Here is a 21,044-nt window from a genome sequence, read left to right as displayed (position 1 = left end):
ACAATGCCACCTCCTCTCTCTGCCGGGTGGAATATGATGTTAGGGTCTTTTCCAAAATCACTGATGAAGTACCGTTCCTTTCTGGTTATATTGTGATATTAATACATTTGGCATTGTATAACCTAATTTGTTTATGTATTAACTGTTGATAAATATGACTTAATGAAGGCTTTCATGGTGGGAGGATCAAATGTAGATTTTGGGCGAAAAGATGTGAATTCAATGGCTGTGTTGGGATCTTTTTTGGCATCAAGTGTATGTAAGTTCTGCTTAAGTGAAACAGCTCAGCGTTGCAATTGAAGTTTGGTTTAGCTGTAAGAACAAATGATAACCCCTTGCTTAGGAGTTTTTATTTCATCTTTATTAGGTCTCCTCTGTGATTAACTATTGGAATTATTTCCTGATCGGAAGTCTTCCCCGGAGACCTGCGTTTTACCCTTGCACCCATCCTGGTGTTTTTCTTCCTTCGTTTGACGGCTTCTGGTGACTGTTCTGCCACTCGCTTCTCCCACAAAAAGTTGTGTTTTTGATTTATCTCATTCTCTGATACTGACTTTCCTGGGGTAACATCACTAGTTGCGATCTTAGGATGTTGGATTGTTTTCCGTTGACGGCTTGGTCTCAGTACATGATCTCCCATTAACAATTTATAGAACCTGTGATCCTGATAGTTTGCCTTGACTTGCTCAAAATTTTTTTTTTTCTTATTTAAGTAGTTCAATCTTTATTGTAATTTTACTCCTTCAGGTGTAGATAACATAAGGGCATGTTCCATTACCTAACCTATGATTTTGTCAGTAGAATCTGTTTTAACATTTTTTATAATAAGTATCATGCCAAGTGATGCTTTATTTAACACATAATAATCGGATAAAAATAATCCATGTCTATTTTTTTTTTTTTTTTTATGTAAACGGAGCAGATGGAAATACACATCTTTAGTGGTTAAGTTATTCTGCATCTCTAGACTGGCCTGGTCTCCTAGGATAGCTGTAGCTTTTTCCTGTGTGAGTTGTAGCATCTCCGCTTGTAAGGCGTAAACTTCTGCTCGCAGCAAAAAGTCATCCATGATAAACATTTAAATAAAGTTCACTCCTTAACGTGTGTTAATATGCATGACTGCTGACCCATATTCCATCCCACCGTTGCCCCAAAATAATACACTGGAAACCTTTTAAGTGGATAAGGGCAACGGCCACAGCTTTATTAAACAGTAAACTTAATTCTTAATTCCTGCCAGCTGTTGGGTGAGGACCCAACAGGCAGTTCTCCTTCTTTGTTGTCCATGAGCCCAACTCAGCCGTCGCTAGCCATCAGCCTTGCGCCGAATGTCGTCTCCCCAAGGTGACCTTGCGTCATACTCCTTTCCTTTTCAATTCCGCTGTCCAGGGAAAACCGCCACCGCGAAGCCGACCAGCCGCAGTCTGATTTGCGCCGGCTTCGCGCCCCCCCGCAGACAGCGCCACTTCAATGCCCGACTGCAGCCCCACATTAAATATGTCCAGCCCAATGGGGGTCAAGTGAACCCCATCCTGACGCATCACGTCTGAATTATTCCCTTCCAACTCAAAGTGCCGTACCACTATTCCGCCCAAACTACACACAAAGCGCGAAATAGCCACATTCATCTTACGCCTACAGCGTTCAAACGCCTTACCATAACCTCCCACCTTCCACACTGGACGGGGCACTATCTCCGACCAGATCAACGTCAAGTCACGAAAAAGCGCAAAACAGCGCGCTAGATCATGACGCATGTCGTGAATGAGATCCACTGACCTCCGTCGGCCAACATCATTATGACCTGCATGCAATATCAGCGTCACTGGGCCAGCGACTCAGCGGTTCGCACTCCCCGTACACTTGATCCCAACGTAACCCCCTCAATCCCCACCAACGTACCCTAACTTCCTGGAACGGGACCCCCAAATTATGGCCATGTAATCTTTCTTCCGCCCTCCTAGCCGCCCAGTAAATATAAGAATGCCCCAGGATCCACACATAACAAGGAACATGGCCTACAAAACAAAGAATAACGGTTAAACTTGCAGGTCTACATAGGCATACCATCACAGCAAATGAGGACGCCCGTAAAGCTGGAACCACCCCGACTCCCAGCGCCCCAGGCGCATAATTGCCTCCTTCGGGAAACCCAGTTCGCTCGCCTGTGTCGCCGCTCCAATTCTAAAGGAATGCGGGGAATACAACCTGGGTTCCCCCCCAACCTGACAATGCAACTCCGCAAGAGGCTCGCAAATTGAAAACGGCTCAGTGAGGCCCCATTAAGATGGATCAGCAGCGAGCCTTCAGCGCCACCCTTGGCGCCTAAGTATGCCCGCAACAAGTACCCCGGACAAAATACACCCCCAGTGAGCCCGATACGTACTCTCGCTCCTGTACCCTCTTGATCCGTCTTGGACCGCCGAATCCACAGTGTTACGCATTCCGGTGTCACTGAGACGTCGGAAAGCTTCAGCGCTGACACGGAACTCATCCTGGGGGCCACCAGCTCACCGATACGCAGCGCCCCAAAGAAGCACAAAGAGAATGCCACCTGAAATAAAAGTACCTCATACGCAGAGCTACACACATCTGGAAGAACTTCCAACAGCTGCAGCAGCATGGCCCCCGAGATCGGTCGCCGTTTGTCAGGAACGCGGCGCTTTTTCCACCCTTTTAAAATGCGGTTAATGCAGAAAGCCTTGGTGACATCCGACCATCCTAAAAAACAAAATAGAAAGGAGAGAGCAGCCAGCGATTGTTCAGCCGCTGCAGCCGACCTACCTGCGACACACAACGACTCCAGGAACGACAGCGTAATGGTCAATCTGCCGGAGTCTGACGCCACCTTCCCGTTCCTACCCATGGCCCACCAGCGATTCCATACCGCGGAGTACGCCTTCCATGAAGACTCCTATAAGGACCCCCGAATCAATCGTCTCAGATGTCCAAAACCAGGTCCCACAAGTAAGGCAGACACGGGGTTCCCGTCGGCATCGCCTCCGGAGCAGCCTCCCGAAAACGGTCCCACTGAAACCGAGAAAGAGAGTCAGCAATGACATTGTCCACCCCCGGCACATGCCTGGCTACCAACCACAAATTACATTGAAGACAGAGTAGCACTAGACTTCGGAGCAATGCCAAAACCGGAGGAGACCCAGACGTGGAACGATTGATCACCTGGACCTCACTCATGTTGTCCGTGTGAACAATCACCTTCCTGTGTGCCAATCCCGCACCCCACAGTTCTACTGCAACCACGATGGGAAACAATTCAAGAAACGCCAGGTTACCCGTCAGCTCCGAACCCCGCCAGTTGGGCAGCCACTCCGCCGTGCATCACTGCCCCCGAAAATAGGCCCCAAACCCTATGGACCCCGATGCGTCAGTAAACAAGTCCAGCTCACCGTTAGACACCTCTGAATGCAACCAACAAGAATGACCATTATACGTACCTAAAAAGGCGTTCCACACCTGTAAGTCGGACCGCAGCTTACTCGTAATCCGGATAAAATGAAATGGCTGTTTAACCCCCACCGTAGCCAGGGACAAGCGACAACAGAATGCTCGGCCCATGAACAGAACACGCCAGCTTCTCTTCTGGTTATCGAAAGACCATCTCACAAGAGTCAATCTCGATCCCCCAAGTAAGCCAACTTACCCACCGGTCCGAACGTCTTTTCTACCGCCACCGGGACCCCAAATTCTGACGTGATCTGCCGAAATGCCCTCAACAACACCGCACAGTTGTTGGAGTCCCCAGACCCGACAAACAAAAAATCATCCAGGTAGTGGGTCAACGAGGACAAACCTGACACCTGGGACACCACCCATTCCAAGAACGTCGCAAACATCTCGAAATAGGAGCAGGATATGGCACACCCCATGGGCAAACACATATCATAAAAGAACGAACCATTAAATTGAGAACCCAGAAGGTGGAAACAATCCGGGTGAACCGGTAGCAAGCGAAAAGCCGACTCGATGTCCAATTTTGCGAGCAATGCCCTTGCCCCTGCATCTCTCACCAACTCCAGGGCCCTGTCAAAGGAAGCATAACGCACCCTCGACACCTCTTTATCAATATCATCATTCACCGACCCGCCGGCTGGGTAGGAAAGGTGGTGAATGGGACGGAAAACCCCAGGCTCTTTTTTAGGGACCAAGCCCAGGGGCGACACTCGCAGGTTAGAAAATGGGGGCTCAGAAAACGGTCCTGCCATGCGGCCCAAGGACACCTCCTTGTCCAACTTCTGCTCAAGAATATCCTCTTTTCCCAAAACCGAACGTAAATTGACCGCAAACGACGGCACCTCAGAAAAAACAAACTGAATCCAAAACCCAAATAAAAACCTGTCCAACAAAACACTCGCTTCGCGCCGTTTAGGATACCGGTCTAGCCATGGGCGCATCCTTTCGACGCTCACCGGCATCCTCTTGTCTAGGAACGTCATCCTTGGGGCGCACCCCTGACTTACCTTTTTTGAAATGGATGCGGTCGGGAAGGGGTTAATTATTCAATTCTGTTCAGCAATGTCTGTGTATACAGGCTGCATGTATTTAAATTCTCAATTGGTTTCTTGCACAAATGATCCAGCCATTGTTCAGTGGGTTCCAGTATTCCCCCTACAGCAGACATTCGGGGTCTTCCCGGTGGATCTTGTGAATCCTTGTGGATTTTGGAAATACTTGTGGATTTTGGAAATACTATAAATGATGGGTGTCCACCAGTGTATGACTTAATGAAGGCTTTCATGGTGGGAGGATCAAATGTAGATATTGGGCGAAAAGATGTGAATTCAATGGCTGTGTTGGGATCTTTTTTGGCATCAAGTGTATGTAAGTTCTGCTTAAGTGAAACAGCTCAGCGTTGCAATTGAAGTTTGGTTTAGCTGTAAGAACAAATGATAACCCCTTGCTTAGGAGTTTTTATTTCATCTTTATTAGGTTTCCTCTGTGATTAACTATTGGAATTATTTCCTGATCGGAAGTCTTCCCCGGAGACCTGCGTTTTACCCTTGCACCCATCCTGGTGTTTTGCTTTCTTCGTTTGACGGCTTCTGGTGACTGTTCTGCCACTCGCTTCTCCCACAAAAAGTTGTGTTTTTTATTTCTCATTCTGTGATACTGACTTTCTTGAGGTAATATCACTAGTTGCGATCTTGGGATGTTGGATTCTTTTCCGTTGACTGCTCGATCTCCCATTAACAATTTATAGAACCTGTGCTCCTTATAATTTTCCTTGACTTGCTCCAAATTTTTTTTTTCTTCTTATTTAATCAAGTCCTTTTTATATTTAAGTAGTTCTTCAATCTTTATTGTAATTTTACTCCTTCCGGTGTAGATAACATAAGGGCATGTTCCATTACCTAACCTATGATTTTGTCAATAAGATCTGTTTTAACATCTTTTATAATAAGTATCATGCCAAGTGATGCTTTATTTAACACTGCTGTCCAGTCCCTACATGTTGTAGGTTTTAATCTACCAATGGTTGGGATGTTGAGTATTCTAAATACTTTGGTATATAGTATATGTTTTGCCTTGTAATAATTGGATAAAAATAATCCATGTAAATCAAGGTCTGTTTCTTTTTTATGTAAAAGGAGCAGGTGGAAATACACATCTTTAGTGGTTAAGTTATTCTGCATCTCTAGACTGGTCTGGTCTCCTAGGATAACTGTAGCTTTTTGTGTAAGTTCTAGTGTCTCCGCTTATAAGGTGTAAACTTCTGCTTACAGCAAAAAGTCATCCATGATAAACATTTAAATAAAGTTCACTCCTTAGTGTATGTTGATATGCATAAAACTATTTTTACAAAAAGTGGTTTGAAAAACAAATCAGAGTGCCGGTGCAAAGGTTGAGTATACCCTAATTACTCCCACTTTAAATATTTGGTCAGAATCCTTGCACACAGACTTCAAAATAATGAATGAAACGTCTGGGTGCTGCACCAAAAGGCCCACAGATAGAAGTATTTGGAAAAATTGGTAGTACTCATGGTTTTGTAGAGTATGTCCAAATCTTTTTATTATAACATATGAAAAAGGATCAATGTTTCATTCCCCTCCTGGGACCTTCAGGATATCAGGATAATGTTATGAATAAACAACATCATTTACAGCCAGTAACATAATCAAATAATACAAATGCAGAAAGAAAAGTCCAGCGCTCACTCCCATCACTACTGGGCGGCTGCAATGACTACAGTACACATCAGCCCCAATATATAGTAAAACCAAAGAAAAACAAGTTACCTGCGCTCTCTCCTTTATCCCTATGTATTTTTAAAACAAATTGAGTTTTTTTTAGTTACCTCCAATGGCCATGAGAGGATGAGCCCACCTGCCAACATCAAGGCAGACCCCCCTAAGCAGGTCTTAACACTGACCCTTCACCTTGCTTCCTTGAGCCTCTGGCAAAATTCTCTGAGACAGAAAGGGGTATTTTTTTTATATACAGCCCTATACATTATCAACCCTTAATAGGGAACACATGGGATGGGCGGCTGCATTGTAACAAGGCTGAGTAATACAAAAAATGGATACAAATACAGAAAGAAAAGTCCTGCTCTTGCACGTTTCAAGAGAATGCTGGAAAGACATTTGGAAACAGAAAGGTACTGATAAATCTTCCCAAGGCAACACAAGGAGAAAGAATGACTGTGACTGAGGCCAGCAGTGTAAAGTCGGTTTGTGCTATAAAGAATGAGAGAAGTATAAATACACAGTGTAAAGGGTATAAGACCAAAGCATGCAGAAACATCCTAAAGAAAACTGCAAAGATGAGAAAAAAATGTATGCAAGGCCAAGTGTGAGCAAAAACCACCCAGAAGGTGTAAGTGAAACCAGTGGATACAGCCAGGGAAAGGAACATGAAGCAGAAGCTGCTAATGTTCACCCAAGTGAACAAGTCAAAGGCATGAAAAGCAGACTGACTTGGGGAGTCAGAGAAGACAACAGCAAAGGAGCTGAGCAAAATAGAGAGAAGCAAAGCACCCCAGTTGAGTATAGCAATGCGGTGCAATGTTTAGTAGCCGAGGCTACCCAAGAATGTCGACCAGCTGTTGAACAGTTTGGCAGAGAAAAGCAAGGCAGAGAAGTAGTGGCGAAACGAAGTCAGAATAAGAGGCAAAGTAGCCGCCTCTGATCTAAGCCAAAAGAGAGCGACAGTTACAGAATTAAACCGTGGTAATAAGATTGGTACGTCCGCACCTAAGCCCAACCAAGTCGAAAGTGGCAAAGTAGATGAGCTAAGCCGGGAGTCATGGCCTCCGGCAGAAGAATAGCGTTCCACACCAGGCCGAGCATGATGGGTTGGAGCTGGGATCAAAGGCTGCATTCATGCAGGAGGAGGATGCTCTAGACAGCCTCCCTGGCCAACCCCCTGAGGGTATAGAGATGAGACCTGTAGCATTACCCGTAGGGAGCAAGTTAGGCTCCCAGGAATTCGCAGAACTGATGGAGGATGTTGTGGAGCCCTTCACAGAGGGACTTATTCCAGTGGAGGATGAGCTGGTGACAGAAACAGGTCTTGAAGAGGTTGAGCACCTGGAAAATCCAGCTCATGATGGAATTCGACGTATTGGTGATATAAAAAGGCTAGTTACATGCCAAGCCTTTGTAAAGTTTGCGTTTGAAAGTAACTCGGACATTGAGAGATTATCAAACCAGAAGCTGCTGTGGATGTGGAAGCAGATGAATATTGAGAGGAACTTGGCTGCTAAGGAGCCACACAGTATTGATCCTCAGCCTAGATCCGCTAGCAACCAGATAAGTGGGGTATATGGAAAGAAAGGACAAAACCTGATACTGAGCCTGGGACAATATAACTATGATGGTAGAACATACCCAAAAGTCCCATTACAGCTACGAGACCAGACTGAGAAAAAACTCAGATGCTTCAACTACCACATGCAAGGACATATTGCATATAACTGTCCTGAGAGTGAAGAGACAATACAATGTGACATAGGAATAAGGGCTCTGCATAGGATTATATTGACTTGCTTAAAGATGTGTGTGGTGACTAGTGATGGTGTTACAGCACAGTTAAAAGTGGTGATGGTGGAAGGGAATTGTGTACAAGCACTAATTGATTCAGGGAGTGAAGTCACTTTGATGAAAAGTGTTCTGCTCCAGCCAGAGAAATGTGATACAGGACAAATGATTGATATTGTGTGTACACATGGTGACACCCGCACATACCCCAAGGCAGAGGTAGAGTTTGTCACAGAGGCTGTAAATGTTAAATGCCCTATAGTACATGTAGCTCAAACGCAAGAGCGAATAAGTAAGGCCAGGTATCAGAGTACCTTGGACCTGGTCATAGGGTATTGGGAGGTTCCCCTGACAGAGAAAGCAAAGGGAAGGGCAGCGTTTTCTACTCCTGAGGGGTTATTACAACATAAAGTATGGCCATTCAGGTTGCATGGTGCACCGGCCCTCTTTCTGCATATGGTGAATAGGATGCTGTGGCCCCACAGGGAGTATGCAGCTGCCCACCTAGTAGATGTGGTGATTCACAGGGTGGACTGGGAAGCACACCCGATGGAAGGTCCAGTTGGTTATGAATAATGTAAGGGCTGCCGGTTTGACCGCTAACACTGCTAAGTGTTATCTAGGATTAGAGGAGACTACTTAGGTTATCCTATTGGATGGGGGCTCATTAAACTATAAGGGAGCAAGGTTGCAGCCATCTACAATAGGCCACTTCCTGTAACTGAGGAGCAAGTCAGGGCTGGTACAGCCCTAGGTGACGTGAATGTTCACGGTTTGTGTTCTAAGGTCGCTTGACCCGATGGGTCTGAGCTGGGGAGGAGGATATGTGATAAAGTGAAGGCAGCGAGGGCATTTAACCCCAGGAGGAGTATGTGTAGTTTGTGTTGTAGGCAACACAAACCAAAGTTTAGTTATGGGCCCCTGGGGTGGAGCATTTGGAGAGCAAGGTGGGCCAATGCTCCACTCCGCAGTTTAGTGGTTTTCTTGGGAGACATAGATCCAGGCCAGGGTTTTTTGGACTGTCTCCAACCCACTGCTCAGCTGCAGGTAATCAGCTGCAGCAGTGGGAATAAACCCCTCCCTGCTAGGCAGGTAAGGGGGGATTGCTGGCTTCCTCCCTGGAAGCAGGTAGGAGAGAGGAAGTTCTCTCCAGGGAGAGAGTCAAGGCTGGCTTGGAGCACTGGGAGTGCAGAGAGGGAAGCAGTCAAGGCTGGCTTAGAGCACTGGGAGTGCTGAGAGCAGACAAAGACACTAGGTTGGTGCAACCAATGAATTCTGTTATAGTTTAACCCCCGAGAGATAGGGAATCTGATGTGAGTTAGTGCTCAGACGAGCTAGGCTTTTTGTTTATAGGGATTTGTGTTACATTATTGCATTTGTTTTCATTTGCTGCTGCCTTAAAGTGCCTGGAATGAAGTTACATTAAAAGACTGTGCATGTTTTGCCCCAGAGGACCGTGCTACCTGCTGACAAGGATCACAGGGTGTTTACATGCAATTAAAAAGACACACATAATAATTCTGTGAAAAAATAGGTGAATTAATGTTGATCAAGCGGGTGAAAATACACTCATGTTTTTAAGAGCCTTTTCAGGTATAGGATACATTCTTTATTCTTTTATGCTTATATTTGTATTCTGTTGTATGTGCACTTTAATAAAACATTGATATAGCGCTGTACTCTGACTGAGAATCTGGAAAGTGGAGACACTAACCAGATTCAACGATGTATGTGTCTGCCTTCACACAGCGGTGAAAGTGCCCAGCAATAGACCACAGTCCTATTATGTTAGAATATAAGGATACCTTTGAGAACTTTCCCAAAGATTGGCGCTTAAAAGATTATATATTGCACAAGAATATGAGATTAAAAAAATAACTAACTAATTTGTTGTGTTTTTTTAGAAAATAAAAGGCACACCAGGTGTCACGGTCTGGTGTGCATATAAAAGCGTAGTTAGAGGTCATATTATAAAATGGTAAATGGTAAAATTCCACCGCAAAAAAGAAAGGAACACCCTCTTTAACTGTTATATTAAAACAACAATCGATTACAAGCAAAGTATGGCACTATTAAAGAACTTTTGCCTTCTTAAATAAATAAGATAGCAGCACCTTATAAGTGTGTGTAGCACTCTATTCACACTAACAGTCTAAACTTTAAAAAAACTAAATGTGCTGTTCCTTTAAATCGTGACCTCTATGTACAGTATGTAATTAAAATTAACAGCAAAAAAGTGTTTTTTTGCAATATTGTGCAAACACAAACTCGTATTTAAGTGCAACAAAACAGATATGCCTAAAACCCACAATGTTGAAAGGGAGAAATATTACTGACAGTGCTTATGGTATCAGTGCCCTCTAAGCTTAAACAAGAACAGAAATGATACTTGCATTATGAAGGGTTCCACATGAAAAAGACAGCATAATATTGTTGGGATAACAATGTTTCAAAACCAAATCTGTCTAACACACACAAGTTGGGAGCAGGTACAAGACTGCTGAGGCTATAAGCGCTTTTCAATATATCTCCTCCTCTATAAGCAGGAAGATGATGGATAGCCGAGATCAAGGTATATGTAAACTTTATTCCATAAAGGCTATGGCTCCAGAGGCTTTGTCTTTGCAATCTCCAATCTCACCAGTCCCATAAGTCTTATTTCACAGTCCCTGGTATCATCAGAGCCCGGAACTTCCGAACTCCCCGGCTGCAATGCTCGTGCTGGTGGGCGGAGTCTACTTTCTCAATGTTACGTTCAGCGTGGTGACGCGTTTCGCCACTCTAGGCTTCCTCGGATCACTGCTCTGTCTATCTACAGGACTCTTATGGGCGTGTCTGATCAGAGGTACAATTTTCTGAACTCTAAACTGGCTACATAGTCCAAAGTCTCTTATATATGGATCTATACATATTATAGTCCATTTAAGTCAAAACAGACACTACCCAAATAGACAATCATATACAAATTTAAAATAGTAAACATCACATTTTTTATTTTTTTTAAATCAGGCATTAATCCCTTAATCATATTCAATATGCTAAAAAAATAGTAACAGGGATAAAAAATAAAATTAGTGCGGGATACTCTTAAAGGAACATACAAATATCAGGAGGTTCAAAATTACTTATAAGTAGAGTTAAGCGGACACCTGGATGTTCGGGTTAGCAGAGTTCGGCCAACTTTCGTCAAAAAGTTCGAGTTCGGGCTCGAACTTGACCCCAAACCCCATTGAAGTCAATGCCTAAAATGCCTCTAAAAAGTCCTGGAAAGGGCTGGAGGGCTGCAAAAGGAAGTAAAATGGGGGTAAGAGTAGGACAAGTGCCCTGCAAACAAATCTGGATAGGAAAATCACTTAAAATAACAAAATACCTAAAAAATACAGCTGAGCTATAAACTAGCACTAGATGGAATCTTTGATTTTAGCTTTGGAAGAACATAAATCAAAATCTAAAGCATGGCTGTCAGGAGGGTCACCAGAATTATCCATTTGAGAGAAGGTTGGAGTGCAGGGTATTCTTTCATTGGTCAAACTGAGCTCAACTCCTGATGCATGGAGAAAAGGCTTATACTAAGTGACCCATAGGTTGAGGAGGCGGTGACCGTGTAGGTGTAAGTGGCGGTGGAGGAGGAGGTAGCCAACACTGTTTTTATTTGTTTTTTTTTAATTGGGGTAGCCCCCAAAATATTGGGGCATATAAAAAAGAAACATTTGCGGCCTGCGGTGCATTTCTTGCAGTCCAATAACGCCATCAGGTTTTTAAAACTGTCCGTCTCCACCAGATGGAATGACAGCATTTCAAAGGCCAGGAATTTTGGAATGCTGGCATTCAGGGCCAGGGATCGCCGGTGGGTAGGGGGGTACTTCCTTTTTCTCTCCAGTGTTTGGGAGATGGACAGCTGAACATTTCCATGGGACAGTGTGGAAATGCTTGGGGACGGTGGCGGACGTGGTGGCGTTGCTGCCACATCCTGTTTGCGGGTTGGCAGGTGCCACTGTCACTCCAGAGGTGCAGGAGGAGCCTGAGACCTTTCTTGGTTTTTGAGGTGCTTACTCCACTGCAGCTCGTGCTTTGCATGTAGATGCCTGGTCATGCAGGTTGTGCTCAGGTTAAGAAAGTTTATGCCTCGTTTCAGGCTCTGATTGCACAGCGTGCAAACCACTCGTGTCTTATCAGCACATCGTCTGAAGAACTGCCACGCCAGGGAACTTCTTGGAGCTGGCTTTGGTGTGCTCAGTCCCTGGGTGTGGTGGGCAGTAGCAGGCATACTGTCTAGGGGACATCCGCTCTGCTTTTGCACCCTGCTCTAGGAGGAGGAGTTTCATGTGGAGTAGGAGATTGAGGAGGCGGTGACCGTGGCGGTGTAGGTGGAGGAGGTAGCTAACACTTTTTTTTTTTTTTTTTTTTAATTGGGGTAGCCCCCAAAATATTGGGACATATAAAAAAGAAAACAAAGAATAAGTGCACTTGAGTATAACAATGGCTGGGTGAGGCTGGTTTAAATGTCTATTCTGCACAAGGTACAGACAAGTCTGGTGGGATTCATGCCTGGTTTATTTTAATAAACGTGAGCTTGTCCACGTTGGCTGTGGACAGGCGGCTGCGCTTGTCTGTGATAACGCCCCCTGCTGTGCTAAACACACGTTCAGACAATACATTGGCTGCAGGGCAGGCCAGCACCTCCAAGGCATAAAGGGGAAGCTCAGGCCATGTGCCCAATTTGGAGACCCAGAAGTTGAATGGGGCAGACCCATCAGGCAGTACGTGTAGACGTGTGCACACGTACTGTTTCACCATGTTGCTGAAATGCTGCCTCCTGCTAAAATGTTCCATATCAGCTGGTGGAGCTGGTTGTTGTGGCGTGCTGACAAACCTTTTCCAAATTTTAGCCATGCTAACACTGCCTTGTGAGGTGCTGGCGGTGCCCCAGCTGCGTTGGCGACCTCTTCCTCCTCCTCTGCCTTCGCCTTGTGCTTCCACTGAGCCCCCGGTGTCAGTTGGGAATGCCCTCAGCAGCGCATCTACCAGCATGCGCTTGTAGTCATGCATCTTCCGATCACGCTCCAGTGATTGAATTAAGGACGGCACGTTGTCCTTTTAACGGGGATCCAGCAGGGTGGCCACCCAGTAATCAGCACAAGTTAGAATGTGGGCAACTCGGCAGTCATTTCGCAGGCACTTTGGTGACTCTAGATAACCTCGGGCCGATCGCACGTCCCCGTGACGGCGACGACTCATTCGGGTGTCTGCCCTATCAACTTTCGATGTTACTTTCTGTGCCTACCATGGGTAACGGGGGAATCAGGGTTCGATTCCGGAGACGGAGCCTGAGAAATAGCTACCACTTCCAAGGAAGACGGCAAGCGTGTAAATTACCCACTCCCGATGCGGGGAGATAGTGACGATAAATAACAATAAAAGGACTCTTTCGAGGCCCTGTAATTGGAATGAGTACACTTTAAATCCTTTAACGAGGATCTATTGGAGGGCAAGTCTGGTGCAGAGCGACTGACCCGTGCGTGCTGCAGCTGAAACTTCATCGCCTGCTGCTGCTCGCACAGTCTCTCCAGCATGTGCACATATGGAAATTGTTTTAGAATTGTATCCAGGCAACAGTTTTCTCTATAAACTGACCTCTCAGTTTGACTTGTGAGGTTATTGCCCCAGAATAACAATATTGTTTAAGTACCTCTTAGCTATTGATAACTGGTTTAAATATAGCAGCTTGTTATCTGGTAGTTTCTAGTGTAGAAAATATCAATCTGTTTTCTATCACTTAGAGCTGTTTAACAAGTGTTGTAGGTGTGAAACAATGTCACAAGTGACCGATGTAGTAAATTAGAATCAAAGTTCCATTTGCAAAAAAAATTCTCGCCCATCTTCTGTGGGTTATTGCATTTTTAAGATGTAGACTTATTGTATCACACTAGCCATGCACAGGCAGGTTGTCTGGCACGTTGTTTTGGTGTTTGGTTTCTAACTTTGTAGTTGTGTCTTTACACAATATAGAAATGTATATTAATGCTTCTGTATATGAAGCGATCACAATAACACTTATTTTTCACTTTTAAAAATGTCTTTAGACTTTCTTGAGAAGCGGAAACTAGCCAGTGTTGCACACATACACCAGATATGAAGTGCACACCCCAAATGTACTATTTAGCACCCAAAAAAATAGAATTTTTAAAACTGCGATGTAACCACAGTATTTGACGGTTTTATTTGACTCTCAGATATGAAGTGCACACCCCAAATGTACTATTTAGCACCCAAAAAAATAGAATTTTTAAAACTGCGATGTAACCACAGTATTTGACGGTTTTATTTGACTCTCAGATATGAAGCGCACACCCCAAATGTACTATTTAGCACCCAAAAAAATAGAATTTTTAAAACTGCGCTGTAAGCACAGTACTTTACGGTTCTATTTGACTCTCAGATATGAAGTGCACCGCAGGCCCCAAATGTACTATTTAGCACAAAAAAGTGATTTTTTTTTTGGCCAATCTTTATTGTATTGAGGCAGACGTTAATAGGGGTACAGAATGAAGAAGGGATGTACGGTGGTTCTACAGATTGGGTACATGCTAACACAGAGTAACATCTCCTCTGAGTGACCGCCTCATTTTATATTGATTAAGCGTAGCAAATGAACAACACGTTTAGTGATATAGTGGTTACATTAAAACTGAGTTACATGTTAGGCATGTTCATATGGTTATTAGAGAAGAACAGGTTGGTTGAACATTACAAACTAAAGTTGGCATGCGAGTACTAATAAGATTAACCATTGTAGGGCCCACATACGTAGCATATATCCTGGTTGTGTTCATGTGTGTGCCCCAAGCCTCCATTAGTAGGATATTTGGTAGGTTATACCTAGGCTTAGATTGAGGTGTTTGCTTATCTTGTGTGCCTCTACTATTGTGTAGGCCGTGAAATGCATCGCTTGGCAGGTGGGGCGTGTTGCAGGGGTACATGTGTGAGCGAGTAAAGCTAGAGTATAGCTGTCTGTGCACAATGGATCCATGTTATATGGTTAGGTCTGTGAGTGTAACTCTAGCTGTGCTTGTATGTATGGGATGTCGTCTGCTAATGTCTAGGGCTGTATGTGGATACATAGAATGGCTGGGTGCGTTATGTATAGAGTCTTTTTCTGGTTTAGTGGGGCAGTCCATATACGGTCCTTGTTTACTCGGGCTCCTGGGGTCTCTGGATCAACCAATTCCTCTGCTGGGCATCGGCAGAGCGTCTGACTGGAGATGTCTGCCAGGCATCATAGGATCGAGCAGCCGTGAGCGTTGTGGTGTGGAGGAGGGTTGCGTGCGGTGGGGGGCTTCTCCCCAGCGCCAGGCCACATGTGGGGTCGGCACCGTGTTGCCACAAACTCGGGTTCTACTCAAGGCCGGATCTTTCCCATTGTGGTCGCTACGGAAGGTGTTGGTTGGCGTCCGCCGCCAGCGGCGGGTGGCCTTCTTGCGGGGTGGCTGATGTCTCGGAGAAAGTCTCCTGTTGAACTCCGGCCTAGAAGGGCGCTCAGCGCGCTGGTATCTGCAGGTAGGTCTCGAGGCTCCCCTTCGGTTGGTGGACCCCGTGGACCCGGGGTCTGCATTAGTTTGGGCAGATATCGTCGGGTTGGTAGATATAACTCGGGAGCCCCTGCGACCGCTTCTTTCCTAGGTCAGGCCCCGCCCCAAAAAAGTGTGATTTTTTTTTTAAAACCAACAATGTAAGAGTAGTATTTAAGGGTTTTATTAGACTGCAAAAATGCAGTACGCAAATGTACTATTTAGCACCCCAAAAATTGCAGTATTTAAAAATGCCTAGATGTTGCCCACTGAGCTACCAGAACAGTATTAAAGTAATGTGCCTGGCACACATGCAGTTGCCAGTGCACTGCACTCTGTGGCACTGGGCTCAGGGCAGGGTACAAAAATGTAGTATAGCACCCACAAAAATAATCGCTGTAGTTTGCAGATTCAACACCAGAATTCTTTCCTAATCTGTCCCTCACAGCTGTAGCATCCTCTCCCTACACTAATAAGAGCTCATTCGATGTGGGGCGCTACGTTACTCCAGCTTATATATAGAGGTTGGGTCACATGCTGTACTGGCCAATCACAGCCATGCCATTACTAGGCATGGCTGTGATGGCTTCTAAGGGCACATGAGTCAAACGCTTGTTGATTGGCTGCCCTGCAGCTTTTCAAAACGCGCCATTAAATCGCCGAACACCAAACTTGAACCCGAACTGTTACTGAAATGTTCTGGTTCGAGGTCAAAAAATCTTAATGTTCGCCCAACTCTATAGTCACAAGTCAATCCGTCATGAACTAAAGCAAAAATGGGGAATAGGTGATTGCGCAGGTTGAGTATAGCTCCACAGATTTTGTAGAACGTCCCTAGGTTCTGTAAATATAGAACACCAACATAGGGCAGTATGCTCAACACAAAATATTAAATTGAGAAGCTTGGAAAAACTCACAATTTGTTGAGCATTTATAAGTTTGCTCTAAACTATACATGCAGAGTGCATCAATCAGATGTATATATATCAGGGCTACGTCCCCCAGGAGGTGTTTGCAGTCCTCAGTCTGGAAGATCAGGAACCAGGTAGCCAGGTATAGATGAAGTAGATTTATTGATATACAATAAAAAGCACAAAGCGTTTCGACCCAATATAGAGGGTCTTCCTCAGGTGCAGATACAACTTTCAACTGAAAACATTTTCATTTTTATAAGGCAAACAATTAAACAATGAATTACAGGTGTGTATAAAAACAAACCCTCCCCATTTTTCCATATAAGGAATACTTCCGGTCTCAGGCGGTGTATTCCGGCCACCCCCAAGATGTCCACATGTTCCTAAAGTGTCTATATTGCCCTTCACAACATGGCCGCGGTACGTGGCTGCCTCCAGTCCGTCATTTCCAGTTGTCTATTTTTTTCGGACGTCATCACTTCCTGTTTCGTCGTTGCGGCGACACCTCCTGGCGGCCGCATAATGACGCGTTCATACTCATTTAAGGAAAGGGGGGGCGGAATATGTAGCAAGTGAAAGTCCATAAAGCAGCCATATTTAAAAATGGAAAATGAAAGGGCAAATATAAAATCATTAAATATTAGTTCGATCAAATTACAATATAATCAAAGAGGAAAAATAAAATAAGCATATAAACTTATAACAGCTAAAAATACAATAAGCTAGAAAAACAGAATTGTTATAAAATTAAAAGAATATATATATATATATATATATATATATATATATATATATATATAAGGAAAGGGATAATAACCTTCATTAAATAAGACCATATGGAGTATAGAAAATATAAACTGAATAAATATAGAGTATATAGGTAGAAGATGATTAAAACTTAAGGCAAGGGATTAAACTCATCAACCTCATTATTATTATTATTATAAGATAGAACCTATCTCAAAGTCGATATTTAATCCTTTGGGACATAAGGTTTGGAGTTCAAAAATCCAACTAGATTCCTTTTTACTTAAATTGAATATTATGTTCCCTCCTCTCCAATGAGTTTGGAATTGCTGTATTGCTGTGAATTCTAATTCATCAGGATTTGAATTGTGCTTAATTAAAAAATTATTAGATACACTGTGGTTGACGAAACCATTTTTTATGTTCCTTACTAGTGATGTCGCGAACATAAAATTTTCCGTTCGCGAACGTGCGAACCGCCATAGACTTCAATAGGCAGGCGAATTTTAAAACCCACTGGGACTCTTTCTGGCCACAATAGTGATGGAAAAGTTGTTTCAAGGGGACTAACACCTGGACTGTGGCATGCCGGAGGGGGATCCACGGCAAAACTCCCATGGAAAATTACATAGTTGATGCAGAGTCTGGTTTTAATCCATAAAGGGCATAAATCACCTAACATTCTTAAATTATTTGGAAAAACGTGCTTTGAAACATCAGGTATGATGTTGTATCGATCAGGTAGTGTAAGGGTTACGCCCGCTTCACAGTGACAGACCAAACTCCCCGTTTAACGCACCGCAAACAGTCCATTTGCACAACTGCAAACTCCCCATTTGCACAAGGTTGGATACCAAGCTAGCCATGTCCCGTTCCTTGTCCTCACTGATGTCATTGAAGGTCTCTTCCTCCACCCAGCCACGTACAACACCAAGGGTCCCCAAAAGGTGACAACAAGCCCCCTGGGATGCCTGCTGTGTTTGGTCTTCCACCTCCTCAAAGCCACCTTCCTCCTCTGACTCCTCTTCTCCAGACTCCTCTCTCTGCATTATTATAAGGTGTGTTAAGTAGTACTGTTCCTATCAGTTTAATCCCTGTTACGTCCCCTATCAGGGGACGTGTATATGGCATCGATTTTAGGAACCGGGAGATGGAAAAAGATGCTTGGTCGGTCCTCCTACTTCAAATTTGGGGCACTGCGCGTGCAATCTAATGTGCCACCAGATAGGAGTGGTGTGTTAAGTAGTACTATTCCTATCAGTTTGTTATGTGCCTTTTTTTTGGTTTGGTTTTTGAAGCCACAGTGCAGCACCAGAGGCCAGAAAAATTAGGCATGTACACATGCCTGAAAAATTAGGTATTGTTGCCATACAAATTGGCCATACAAATTGATGTTTGTTTCCCAGGCAGAAAGTGCCCTAAAACATTGCAGCTTGAACCCTAGTTGGTGGTGGATAAGTCACGCAAGTCATCCGGCATTCAGAGATAAAAAACAAGCAGCGTGTGGACCAATTTTAGCCCAAGGCAGCTCATCTCATCAGGCCTTTTTTAGTCGAATGTATCGCCCGCTGTCAGTCCCTTGGGGATCCATCCCTCATTCATCTTAATAAAGGTGAGGTAATCTAGACTTTTTTGACCTAGGCGACTTCTCTTCTCAGTGACAATACCTCCTGCTGCACTGAAGGTCCTTTCTGACAGGACACTTGAAGCGGGGCAGGCCAGAAGTTCTATCGCAAATTGGGATAGCTCAGGCCACAGGTCAAGCCTGCACACCCAGTAGTCAAGGGGTTCATCACTCCTCAGAGTGTCGATATCTGCAGTTAAGGCGAGGTAGTCTGCTTCCTGTTGGTCGAGTCGTTCTTTGATTGTGGACCCCGAAGGGCTGTGGCGATGCGTAGGACTTAAAAAGCTCCGCATGTCCTCCATCAACAATACGTCTGTAAAGCGTCCTGTCCTTGCCAGCGTGGTCGTGGGAGGAGGAGGATTACTTTCACCTCTTCCCCTGTTAGATTCCCGTTGTGCTGTGACATCACCCTTATACGCTGTGTAAAGCATACTTTTTAATTGATTTTGGAACTGCTGCATCCTTTCCGACTTGCGGTAATTCGGTAACATTTCAGGCACTTTCTGCTTATACCGGGGGTCTAGTAGCGTGGACGCCCAGTACAGGTCGTTCTCCTTCAGCCTTTTTATATGAGGGTCCCTCAACAGGCACGACAGCATGAAAGACCCCATTTGCACAAGGTTGGATGCCGAGCTACTCATGTCCCGTTCCTCGTCCTCAGTGATCTCACTTGAAGGAATGTTCTTCCCCCCAGCCACGTACAACACCACGGGTACCAGATAGGTGACAACGAGTACCCTGGGATGCTTGTTGTGTTTGGTCTTCCTCCTCCTCCTCAAAGCCACATTACTCCTCTGACTCCTCTTCCATCGTTGCCGCAGGTCCAGCAAGCGATGCTGATAAGGCTGTTTCTGGTTGTGATGGTGACCACAACTCTTCCTCTTCACGCTCATCTACGACCTGATCCAGCACTCTTCGCAGGACACGCTCCAGGAAGAAAACAAATGGTATGATGTCGCTGATGGTGCCTTCGGTGCGACTGACTAGGTTTGTCACCTCCTCAAAAGGACGCATGAGCCTACAGGCATTGCGCATGAACGTCCAGTAACGTGGCAAAAAAATTCCCAGCTCCGCAGAGGCTGTCCTAGCACCCCGGTCATACAAATAGTCGTTAACGGCTTTTTCCTGTTGGAGCAGGCGGTCGAACATTAGGAGTGTTGAATTCCAGCGTGTCGGGCTGTTGCAAATCAAGCGCCTCACTGGTATGTTTTTTCGCCGCTGGATATCTGAAAAGTGCACCATGGCCGTGTAGGAACGCCTGAAATGGCCACACACCTTCCTGGCCTGCTTCAGGACGTCCTGTAAGCCTGGGTACTTATGCACAAAGCGTTGTACGATCAGATTACACACATGTGCCATGCACGGCACATGTGTCAACTTGCCCAAATTCAATGCCGCCAACAAATTACTTCAGTTGTCACAAACCACTTTGCCGATCTCCAGTTGGTGCGGAGTCAGCCACTGATCCACCTGTGCGTTCAGGGCGTACAGGAGTGCTGGTCTGGTGTGACTCTCTGCTTTCAGGCAAGTCAACCCCAGATGGGGCTGGTGCTCCAGTAGGAGTGGATGAAGGGCTTATTTATGATGCCCATCAGCATAGTAAATGCCCAGAAATTTTTACATTGTGGCACATCGATGGGGGCACATTGCTGCTTTGCCAAAAAGTCAGGCTTTGAAACATGGAACTGATGGGCATATAAATTAGTTTAGGCGACAATGCTCCCCAATACATCGTGCCCAGAAACACCTCCATAAACTGTTGGGGGCTAAATCCTGCGACATCCACATTGATGCCAGGATTTGCGGTGAAGGGTGTGAAATCTGGCCTCTGGCGATGAGGCGCTACCTACTCTTCAGCAGCACATTTCCTTCTGGCAGATGGAATAGCAGCCACATCACTACATCACTAGCAGCAGACACTGTGGGTCAAAATCAGGGTCTATGTCAGACATACACTCATCAGACTCTAACGCAAGGATGGCATACACTTCAAGGCTATAAACCTCTGTGACATGATCACAATCACTTTTATTTAGTGATCTGTCACCAAAACATCACACACAAAAAATTAACCCCTAAAATGCAGAAATCAAAAGAAGTGCTGCTGTGCAAGAACCAGTTATCTATACAGTGATCACTGGCAGGGTAGGGGTTAATAGCTCTGAAAAGAGCCTTTGGGTCTCAAAAAAAA

The sequence above is a fragment of the Pelobates fuscus genome, chromosome 13 (genome assembly GCF_036172605.1).
Source record: "Pelobates fuscus isolate aPelFus1 chromosome 13, aPelFus1.pri, whole genome shotgun sequence".
NCBI classification, from domain to species: Eukaryota; Metazoa; Chordata; class Amphibia; order Anura; family Pelobatidae; genus Pelobates; species Pelobates fuscus.
Note: the sequence above shows the minus strand (reverse complement) of the source record.